This window comes from Rhinoraja longicauda, chromosome 32, assembly GCF_053455715.1.
Source record: "Rhinoraja longicauda isolate Sanriku21f chromosome 32, sRhiLon1.1, whole genome shotgun sequence".
NCBI classification, from domain to species: domain Eukaryota; kingdom Metazoa; phylum Chordata; class Chondrichthyes; order Rajiformes; family Arhynchobatidae; genus Rhinoraja; species Rhinoraja longicauda.
The window spans coordinates 1,473,617-1,486,000 of NC_135984.1; positions in this window are offsets into that span (position 1 = coordinate 1,473,617).

The following is a 12,384-nucleotide window of genomic DNA, read 5'->3' on the forward strand; positions in this document are numbered from 1 at the left end:
CTCTGGAGAGAAGGAATGGGTGGTGTTTCGAGTCAAGGGTCTCGACGTGAAATGTCACCTATTCCTTCTCTCCAGAGATGTTGCCTGACCCGCTGAGTTACTCCAGCATTTTGTGTCTATCTTTGGCAGACAATATCAATGCTGAACCTGGTGACAAGTGAACCTCTTCCCCCTTGCCTGCACATGATCCATATCACCCAATCCCTACATACCCATGTATCTATCTAAACGCTTCTTAAACACCACGATCAAATCTGCCTCCACCACCACCCCTGGCAATGCGTTCCAGGCCCCCACACTCAGTGTGTAACGGCACGGTAGCGCAGCGGTAGAGTTGCTGCTTTACAGCGAATGCAGCGCCGGAGACTCAGGTTCGATCCTGACTACGGGTGCTGCACTGTAAGGAGTTTGTACGTTCTCCCCGTGACCTGCGTGGGTTTTCTCAGAGATCTTCGGTTTCCTCCCACACTCCAAAGACGTACAGGTATGTAGGTTAATTGGCTGGGTAAACGTAAAAATTGTCCCTAGTGGGTGTAGGATAGTGTTAATGTACGGGGATCGCTGGGCGGCACGGACTTGGTGGGCCGAAAAGGCCTGTTTCCAGCTGTATATATATGATATGATATGATATGATATGATAAAAGAAAACTTGCCCCCAACACAAACATATCCCTAACTTATCTCCCTTAATCTTTGCCCCTTTTCACCATAAAGCTCTGCTTTCTAGTCTTTGACTTTTCCACCCTGGGGAATAAAGATTATGACTTTCTACCTTATCTATACCAATCAGAATTTCATATACTTCTTTATAAGTAATACCTTGTAATTCAGGCAGCATTCTGATAAACCACTTCTGCATTCTCTCCAAAGCCTACACATCCTCCGTGTGAGGGCGTGCCAAAAACTGCTCACAACAATCATAAGATCATAAGAGATAGGAGCAGAATTAGGCCATACGGCTCATCTACTCCGCCATTCAATCATGGCTGATCTATCTCTCCTTCCTAACCCCATTCTCCTGCCTTCTCCCCATAACTCCTGACACCCGCACTAATCAAGAATCTATGTATCTCTGCCTTAAAAATATCCATTGGCTTTTGCCTTCTGTGGCAAAGAATTCCACAGATTCACCACCCTGCAAGATTCCTTTGCTGGGAGGGCATTAATAATAATAATAATAATAATAATGCATTACATTTATATAGCGCTTTTCATACACTCAAAGACGCTTTACAGGGATTTTAAAGAACATAGGGAAGTGAATAAATAGATAAATAAGTAAACGAACAGGGAAAGGAGACAGAAGGTGAGGTGACCTTCAGTGGTTGAAGGCAGTACTGAACAGGTGAGACTTCAGTGATGTTTTGAATGTGGTGAGTGAGGAGGAGTCTCTGACGGTTTGGGGTAGTGAGTTCCATAGGGTGGGAGCAGCGATGGAGAAAGCCCTGTCCCCCCAGGATCTGAGTTTGGTCCAGATGGGGGGGGATAGGAGATTGGCAGTAGCAGAGCGGAGGGTGCAGGTGGGAGTGTGCCTGTGGAGGAGGTCGGTCAGGTAGGATGGGGCCAGGTTATGGAGGGCTTTGTAGGTCATGAGGAGGATTAAGACACTCATTTCTGGATTGTACACTTGAACTTTCATCCTATTTCTCCCCATCCTGTCCATGTTCCCACAGCTTCTCTGAAATATGACTCAGATTTAAATAAACAAAGTTCAGGTGAGAATCTGAATTTCAGTGGAAAGCAACACAGTCTGATCTTGTTTCAAACTTGAAAGCCAAGGGCAACCCTCAATGAGTGGGGAATTTTAATTAATTCAGCGGCTTCACTAATATAAAATAAATATTTCAAAGGGACTGCATTGATCAGTGAAAAGGTGGAAGGCGAAAGCGTAATCTTCTTCAATGTAAACCAGCATCTGCAACCTCTTCCTACACGAGAGAGAAGTGGGACTTGGGAAGGGAATTCTGGAGCTAAAGTCATTGCTGCCAAGGTTGGGTCAATGGAGTTTGGAGATGTGAGATACTGAATGAACCCAGGGATTGGCGTGTGTTCGAGGGATGGAGGAGACTGGAGTTGGAGGGAACAACTCCCATGAAGCTGTAAACACACAGCATTTAAAAACTGAAATAGACATAAAAAGCCGGAGTAACTCAGCGGGACATGCAGCATTTCTGGAGAGAAGGAATGGGTGACTTTTCGGGTCGAGCCCTTCTTCAGATCCGAAACTTCACCCATTCCTTCTCTCCAGAGATGGTGCCTGTCCCGCTGAGTTACTCCAGCATTTTGTGTCAATCCTCAATTTAAGCCAACATTTCCTCCCCACATCTTTAAAAACATAGACCTTGCCAGACTGGCAGATCAGTTAGTGAAGGAATGACTGATGGTGGATAGACCTCAGTGGGAACTAGGATGCAGGCAGCAGAGTTTTGGATAGTCTTGTTTATGGAGGTTATAGAAGTTGAAGACAGCCTGTTCTCCACCACACCTGAAAGAACATCAACCTGAGATATGTTTAGCCCCTGTTACGTAACAAACATTACCTGTACCAGTTTGTTTAGCTCCACATCAAGTCAACAGCCAAACTGCGATCCTATTTCAGGGCTGCTGGACTGACAGGTTACACAGGGAGGGGGCGTTGTTTGAAGCATGCGTCACTGGCCATCTAGAAATACACAGTCTTAAGATAATTGATCCAAGATGGCGCCCATCCCAGGCGGCTACTTGTGCACTAGTCACCGAAGTGGATCTGCAATCGCTCCACACTTTCAAATCTCTACTATCTGTACACTGTAAATGGCTCAATTGTAATCTTGTATTGTCTTTCTGCTGACTGGTTAGCACACAACAAAAGCTTTTCACGGTACCCTGGTACACACGACAATAAACTAAATAAACTAAACTATTTCTGCGAGCTGATGGGAATGTTTGAGGCTACATAAATGGATGTTTCTTTTTTTTGTGTTGGTTGGGGTTGTGTAATTTGCTTATTTTATTGCTTCTATTGTTGGACTATGGGTGACTAAATTTCGTCCAAAAAACTTGTTTTCTGGATGACAAATAAAGATAAAGATAATGACAAATAGAGTAACTCAGTGGGTTAGGCAGTATCTCTGGAGAACATGGATAGGTCATGTCAGAACTATTCCCTGAAGAAGGGGCCCAGCCAAAAAGTCACCTATCGATGTTCTCCAGAGATGCTGCCTGACCACTAATTATGGCCTTCGTTGTGTTAACCAGCATCTGCACTTCCTTGTTATTACATAAAACCACACTTGTCTTCTCCAGCCTTGCTCATGAGGCCAAAGTCAAGCGTCCACAGTCTGCAGAGAGAGACACAATAGACAATAGGTGCAAGAGGCGGCCATTCGGCCCTCTGCGCCAGCACCACCATTCACTGTGATCATGGCTGATCACCCACAATCAGTACCCCGTTCATGCCTTCTCTCCACACAAGGTAATGACAGAAATGGTGAAAGCACATTCACAGGGACATGATGTGAAATCATTTAGTGATGCTTCAATCTCTCACATCTCCTACAATGCCACATAGACCGAGCAAAACATTTGTTATCTACTTAATTCCCACCAGTCCTGTAACCCTTGGCAACTCTTCAACCTCCTCAATTCTAGACTCTTGTATTTCCTTAATCTTAATCCCTCTTATGTTGCTGGCTGCATTTCCAGCAGCCTCCATCCTAAGCTCTGGAATTTCATCCCGATTTCTCCCAGCCCCTTCCCTTCCTTTAAAACAGTTCACCCTTCCACACAGGTGGGTGTGTGGAACAAGCTGCCAAAGGAGGTCGTTGAGGCAGGGACTAGCCCAACAATTAAGAAACAGTTAAACAGGTACATGGATAGGACAGGATGGATGGATATGGATCAAATGCTGGCAAGTGTAGATGGGACATGTTAGCGATGTGGGCAAGTTGGGCTGATGGGCCTGTTGGAAACTATCACTTTATGACTCTATGCTACCTCCTTTGGCAGCTCAATACCAAATCTTATTTGTCTGAAGAAGGGTCTCGACCCGAAACGTCACCCATTCCTTCTCTCCCGAGATGCTGCCTGACCTGCTGAGTTACTCCAGCATTTTGTGAATAAATCTTATTTGCTGCTGTTCCTTAGAGGCTCGTGTGCAGATTTTTTTCTGTTGTATTAGTTGGCTCTGTTGTGGGTTTGGCTCTAGTGGCTGAAGCAGAATACACTTCACAATACACACCCCAGTTCCCAAAGTCTTTGGTACCTTTACAATCAGCTAGGCATGATGAGACATCCTAAACAAAACGCAAAGTGCTGGAGTAACTCAGCAGGTCAGGCAGCATCTCTGGGGCACATGGATAAGTAACATTTTGGGTCCAGACCCTTCTTCAGATCTTGAGTCGGGAAGATGGGGCCCGACCCGAAACGTCACCTCTCCACGTTCTCCAGAGATGCTGCCTGACCCGCTGTTACTCCAGCACTCTGTGAAACGTCACCTATCCATGCTATCCATGTTCTCCACAGATGCTGCCTGACCCGCTGAGTTACTCCAACACTTGGTGTCTTTCTTTGTCAAGCCGCATCTGCAGTTCCTTGTGTCTGCATAAAGCCAGCGATCTAAGCACACCAACGAAACGTCTGTGTGGTGTAATACGAATGTCATGTTTCTGATGATCAGATTAGATAATTTAGTTCGTGCATTTGCTTCCATTCGTAGTTCATTATCTGTGGGTTTATGTAAAGTGCGGTCAGCTGTGCATATATGAATATGTGATCAAGTATTTACATCTTTTCTGCCTTCTTTCTTAAACAAAACTTGAAAACCCATAACTGATCAGCCAGCTCCTGAAAGAGAAAGGGTTGATATTTCAGCCTGACCCTCTGCATGGGTGTCGAGTTTGTCCTGGGGTTTTGTGCCATCTGGTTTTTGTTCCTTTTATGTTTGTTCCAACACAGTCTGAAAGATCACGGACGTAACCACCAGTAACTGGGTGGAGGGCACCATTTGTATTCTGTCAGTGTGATGTTTATTTACTTCAAAGCTTTGCTGCAGACAGAATCTATAATGGGATCGCCTGAAATCAAACCGTGTCATCAATTGGCCAGCTGTCATGGGTGGTTTGAAGTACCTTAACCAAGTCCCCGTGAAGTCGTGGGATATTGCAGAAACTATCACTGGCTGGCTTGTGGATTATACATGGGAGCCATGCTCCCCAACATACCAGGGTGGGAGTGGTGATGGGCCCTGGAGATGGACCATGCAGCCCGCCTGCCCCTTCTCTGTCTGTCCAAACGGTGGCCATAGTCAAGGAGGGTCATGGGCAAAGCAACAGTTCCAACCAGAACAGCTGAACGCATGTTGGGATTGGACCACGAGGAGCGATGGTGTCAGGGAGAACAGTTTGTATGGTGAAGCCAACGCCAATTAAGTAGATTTATTTCAGAGCATGACATTTTACAGTAGTGAGTGTGGAATAGGAGATACACATGATTTGGGTCTTTAGTTTCCAAATTTCTTCACCGCTGTGAATTATTCTTACCTCAGCATCTTCTTCCCAGTTACATAATACAAGTTTTGGGAAATGAATCACGGAAGAATGGCCACAGATTTTGATGAGTTAGATTGTTTGTGCAAAATCATCTCCTGTAGTTCCGCCCATTCCTAAGGCAAAGTTTACATATTCTTGATGCCAGAGATGTTTGTATCTAACTGGAATTAACACATTTACTCGAACAAGGTGCATGTTAAGTTACTCCATACATATGAATTAAATGTAAACAAAACTATTATTTTGTAAAAGGCACAAGGACTGCAGGTGCTGGATTCTGGAGCAAAGCAATGAGTGGTTGAGGGGCAGTCAGCATCTGTGGAGAGGATGGATACGTGACGTTTTGGGTCAAGTACCTCACCTGTATCCACCTATCACTTAATCTCTGTCTCCTCCCCCCACCCCTCCCCACAGGTTTTCCAGCTTTCTCCCCCTTACTACAGTCAGTTAAGGACAGAAACTAAGTGCAAACCCAAAGAACTTTGGTAAGGATGGGGTGTGTCAAGTTCAGATTACTTTCAAAAATGTCACCGCATCACGGAAAGAATAAAACAAAGAGCTAATTTCCACAGAACTAATTTTTAGTTTGAAGTTTTACATTTGGAGTTGAACACACCTCGGTAGTTAGCAGCACTAACCAGTTGCTCCAATGGATGTTGTTGAACCAGTAGCTGAGGAATGAGGGTGTGGTGTCAGAGTGTAGAAAATAAACAGCACAGCAGGTGGACGGCAAGGCAGGGGGGAGAGGTGGTGTTTGGTGTGGCTAATAGTGGTAGATCTGTAAGAAAAGAAAACTATTTAAGCAGTAAAATTAGCCAGGTTGAGTATTTTTCTGACTGGAGAACATAGAACATGGCACATAGAATATGGCACAGAACATGGAACATGGCACATGGCACGTAGAATGTGGCACAGAACATGGAACATGACACATGGCACATGGAACATGGAACATGGAACATGGCACATGGAACATGGAACATGGAAGAGTACAGCACAGGAATGGGCCCTTCAGCCTCACTGTTTGTGCCAAACAGGATACCAAGTTAAACATCTCATCTGCCTGATCCATATCCCTCTATTCCCTATATTCCATGTGGCTCTTAAAGTCCACTCTGCCTCGGCATCTGCCTCCACCACTGGCAATGCGTTCCTGGCCTCCACTATTCTCTGTGTGAAGATACGCACCTTGCACATGTCCATGAAACCTCCCCCCTCTCACCTTCTAGCAATGCCCTCTAATGTTGGACATTGCCACACTAGGAAACAGTGCTGACTGTCTAAGATTTGTTCTGAGAATAATTAGATATTGGTGTTATTCTAGTAATTGGGGATCCTCAATATTTTATGTTTACTCATGGGATGTGGCTGTATTGGTCATTGGACATGGTCATTGGTCATGGTCATTGGTCATGCTTTTACTGTCCACCCCCAACTGTCCCTCTGCTGAGAAGGTAGCTAGACGTCTGCAGATGCAGGAAATCTGGAGAGTCAGAGCCCCGCAGAGAAAGAAACGGAGTTAACACATCAGATCAATGACCTCTCATTGGCTGTCGGAACAGCTGGAAATCCAACGTTGGAAGATGCAAGAAAGGAAGTGTGGTGGAAGAAACGTTGCAGTGTTTGTGAGAGTGAGAGTGAATGATCTCATTGGCATCACCAAGGGATCTGGATGTGTCATTGCACAAATCGGTGCAGGATTCACTGAGTTTAATACTTGCAGAAGCCAAATGCATTCTCTTAATTCTCATTTTGGACGATGAGTTTGACTCAATAAGAACTGGGACAGTGGTGTGGTTTGGTTGCCTGGCGTTAGTGCAGGAGTGGAGTTCATGTTGTTGCCTTGCTGGATGCTTTCTATTCCCTCACTCTCCCACTGCCAACACCACAAATCGTGCATGGCCTGCAGCAAACCCAGTATCCAGCTCACAAAACCACAGCATTAAGACTGCGGCACGCATTGTTATTAAATGATGGTGTGAAAGGCACTATTCAAAGAGCAGTCAGTGAACGAACATCCTGTACACGTTCAGTTCATAATGGAAAGGCCAAGGATGTGTGTGTTTTGTGCAACACTGACTCAGTCATGTCACTCCCACCTGTTACATTCAGAAAGAAGCCTTTGATCCATTCACGGAGTGAGGACCAAGTATCAGTGGTGGCTCGCTTGCCTGGAGAGATATCAGAAGTCCCCAGTCACCATCTAGAGCACGCTACCCAAGTGGAGAACCAGGGGCATGAGCTCAAAAACATTGATGGGCATTGCACTGCTGAACTGGGGCACTGCTCTACTGTGTAGCAAGGATCTGCAGATGCTGCTTTACACCGAAGATAGACACAAAAAGCCGGAGTAACCCAGCTGAGTTAATCCAGCATTTTGCACTACTGGACTGTCAGTGAAACACCTTCAGATCAACCCTTCAGTTGTCTCGGGGGCAAGATCACCTGTGGGGTTGCAGTGAACAAAATCATGCAAGAAATAGATCGGGTAGACGCACAGAGTCTCTTGCCCGGAGTAGAGGAATCAAGAACTAGAGGACATAGGTTCAAGGTGTGAGGGGAAAGATACATGAGATATAACGTTTTGCCACAAAGGGTGGTGGGTGTATGGAAGGAGCTGCCGGAGGAGGCAGTTGAGGCAGGTGGTATTGCAATGTTTAAGAAACGTGGATAGGACAAGTTTAGAGGGACATGGGCCAAATGCGGGCAAGTGGGACTAGTGCAGATGAGGCATGGTCGTGGAAAGTAGAGCGTGTGAGGTGTCTTGGACATAGGTCGGGAGGGATTGGACCATGCCTTGCACATAGGTCGGGAGGGATGTTGGTCGGTGTGAACAAGCTCAGCTGCAGGTTCACAATAGCTCTGTGTTCATCAGGAGAAGAGGTATCATCTGAACATCACATGAAAAATAAAACATCCATTCGACTTCTCCCAGCTCAGATGATGTGCTTCCCCCTGTCATGGGAACTACCACTGCAGAATCAATAAGATTTTTAGACATTAAGCAGAAGCCAAGAATATCGCCAACCTACAAGCAGCAATGAAGTCTTTATGAAATGCAGTCATAATTGTCATCTACGAAGAGGAGCGACCAATTTACACAGAATAAGTTCCAAAGACAGCAGTGTTGTTAATAACCGAGGTAATCTGTTCTCATTGGGCATTCTTATGATGCTTGTAGTTCTTATGCACAGCTTGCAGTTTATTTTAGTTTAGAGATACAGTGCGGAAACAGGCCCTTCGACCCACCGAGTCAGCGTCAACCAGCGATCCCCGCGCACTAACTCTATCCTACACACACTAGAGACCATTTAGAACAGAGATGAGGAAAAACTTTTTCAGTCAGAGAGTTGTGAATCTGTGGAATTCTCTGCCTCAGAAGGCAGTGGAGGCCAATTCTCTGAATGCATTCGAAAGAGAGCTAGATAGAGCTCTTAAGCATAGCGGAGTCAGGGGGTATGGGGAGAAGGCAGGAACGGGGTACTGATTGAGAATGATCAGCCATGATCACATTGAATGGCGGTGCTGGCTCGAAGGGCCAAATGGCCTCCTCCTGCACCTATTGTCTATTGCCTGCTTCCACATTACATGACTATAAAGATCTGGGATGTGAGGTATTGAAGTGAAAAGGTACAACATGGGAACAGGCCCTTCGGCCCACCCCGTCCAAATTGCCTATTGATCACTCGTTCACACTAGTTCCATGTTATCCCACTTTCCCATTATCCGCTCTCTACACACTAGGGGCAATTTACAGAGGCCAATTAACCTAAAAACCCGCACGTCTTTGGGATGTGGGAGGAAACCAGAGCACCCGGAGGAAACCTACATGGTCCCAGGGAGAAGGTGCACACAGACTTCACCCGAGGTCTGGATGGAACCCAGGTCTTTACCGCATTCAAGCAGCAGATCTCCCCACTCTGCTGTTGGACCTGGCCAATATTCACCTTTCATTCAGGTACCATAAAACTGATTACTTGAGCAAGTCAATATGCCGGGGGGGTGAATTAATCGCCCATAAATGTGCACGTTTACCCTCATAGTATTCATTTAAAATAAAAACAACTTTGCAAATAAATTTTTATCACATTATCTGAATCAGTCTGAAGAAGGGTCTCGACCCAAAATGTCACCCATTCCTTCTCTCCAGAGATGCTGCCAATCCCACTGAGTCACTCCAGCTTTTTGTGTCTATCTTCAGTTTAAACTAGCATCTGCAGTTGCTTGCATGGGTATTTGGCAGGCATGTATAAGGTATACGTTGTTTTTACTGCACCTTTGAGAGTGATGTTTTGGACAAATGGTTTATCAGTGGGAATATTTTTTAATCATTTACCTATCTGAGCACTAAGCCCCTTCATGCTGGGAAAGTATTGGGCATAATAAAATAAACTCCTCTGTCACCATCTGAGCCAAAGGCACAGATATGTAAAACAAAGACAATTATTACAGATCAGTTCTACGTCATGGAATGGCATTTCATGGCTCATCATATCTGGATGACCCAACTTCCCTATCCCCCCGGCCCTTCCCCATGGCTTTGTCAATGTCTCCATTCATCATTTGAAACTAATAGCCCACTCACTGCAACTCTAGTGGGAGGCTGATTATTTGCATTTTGTTCTCTACATTTTCATTCAAACTTGGGATCTTTGCCAAACCCACGCTGACACACTCGACAGGGATTACAAGGGCTGGATGCCATGTTCCAGCTATACAAGGCCTTGGTATGGCCACAATTGGCATACAGTTCTGGTCACCATCCTGTAGAAGGATGGTGTTTAACTGGAAAAGGTGCCCAAAAGATTTACAAAGATGTTACTGGATCATGAAGAATTGAGTTCTAAGACTTAGGGTGGACGGGCTGGAACATTTTGCCCTGAGTGTAGGAGGCTGAGGGGCGACCTCAGAGGTTTATAAAACCATGAGGGTTGCAGATAAGGTTTTTTCCACAAGGTAGGACTGTCTAAAACCAGAGGGCATGAGCTTAAGGCGAGAGAGGAACGATTTAAAGGAACCTAAGAGATAACTGTTGTACTCAGAGGGTGGTGCATTTATAGAATGAGCTGCCAGAGGGAAGTGAGGCAGTGGGCACAATTATGAAATTTGAGAGGCATTCTGACAGGGACATAGGCAGGAAGGTGTAGAGAATTAGGCCACTTGGCTGCTCTACCATTCAGTCGTGGCTGATCTATCTTTCCCTCTTGACTCCATTCTGCCGCCTTCGCCCCATAACCCCTGACACCTTTAATCAAGAATCTGTCGATCTGTTTCTGCGCTGCTTAGCTTTGTGATTCTACAACTCTCTGACTCCATTGAACTTGGGCCATGTTTCAAAGGAAAGACAGCTTTGTGTTAATCTCATGGTAAGGATATTAGGGTTTATTCTAAGAAATATTCCTGCAATCAATCTTTCCAATCCTCTCACTTGGGAAAGCAAGTGCAGATTAGGCTGACCCTTTTTCAAAACACCTCCATTCAGTCCACAAGAGTGACCCCGATTGATTGACTGTAGCATGGAGCTAATACTCCAATCCCCATCACTCCTCCTGCAGGGGTCTTTGTGGCGGTTCCATGGAAGTGCGGTGTAAGGTGGAGGAACACCTCACGCATCTACTGTCCACACGTGTGACAAGCCTCAGGGCCAAACATTCATTTGGGCAATTTCAGATAACCCGCCCTTCCAGTTTGCGTCAGGACTGAGCATTCCTCAGTTATGATGGGTTGCATTTCTGCTGAAAGAGCAGGGAATATCCATCCGTCTGCTCAGCTGGTAAGGCAGCGCCTCTGGGGAAGGGAGTCAGTTTCCCCATTCACATCAGTGGCATTTCACATTGGTGGGGGGGATGTGGATGGGGGGGAATGGTGGTGTTGGCCTGGGCTGGCAAGGCAAGGCACCATGGGTGGGCTCTGACCTGTTGAGTATTTACCAGCACATTCTCTTTTTGTCTCAGATTTTCAGCATCATATTGTTTTATTTTTTAATTCCTGACCAGTTCTGACGTAACTCTGTTCTTGCCTCTCCTCTGCCACCTGACCTGTCACACATTCCAATACACTCCTTTGATTCATGTTTGCATAGCCCAGTGTTGTGTATGTCACCATTCTAGTCATTTGGCTCAGTTCCCTTCCCCCATATTCCCCCCACATTTACACCACTTTATTCAGATGCACTGCATTGACAAATCCCCCCCGTGTCGATGGCAATCTGCGTTAGTCATTTTCTCTTCATCTCCACCCTATCAGAAACAGGTCCCTCCTTTACCCTTCTTTGCAACATAAAACATGCCTCTATCCTAAAAGCTCCCATTTCTGATTCAACTAGAACTTTGTAATACTTCTGGTATGTTATGTTTTTAGTTATTCTGGCATGTGGCCTGGCTGGTCGAGTTGTTCCCTCACAGCACCACACACCCAGGTTTGTTCCTGACCATGGGGGCTGGCTGTGTGGAGTTTGCACGTTCTCCCTACATGGGTTTCCTTCCACATCCCAAAGACGTGAGGGTTTGTAGGTTAATTTGCCCTCGGTAAATTGCCCTTGGTGTGTAGGGAGTTGATGCGAAAGTGAGATAATATAGAACTAGTGTGAATGGGTGATTGATGGTCGGCGTGGACAGTGGGTGGAAGGGCCTGTTTCAATGCTGTACTTTTCAATAAATCAAAATAAGACATCACTCATTTTCGGGATTCACTGTATTTGGGCAGGTTTAGAGGAATATGGGCCAAACGCAGGCAGGTGGGACTAGTATAGATGGGGCATGTTGGTCAGCATGGGCAAGTTGGGCTGAAGGGCCTGTTTCCGTTCTGTATGACTCTATGACCCAGGATATGCTTGTGGCACCTTCAGATTCTCAAG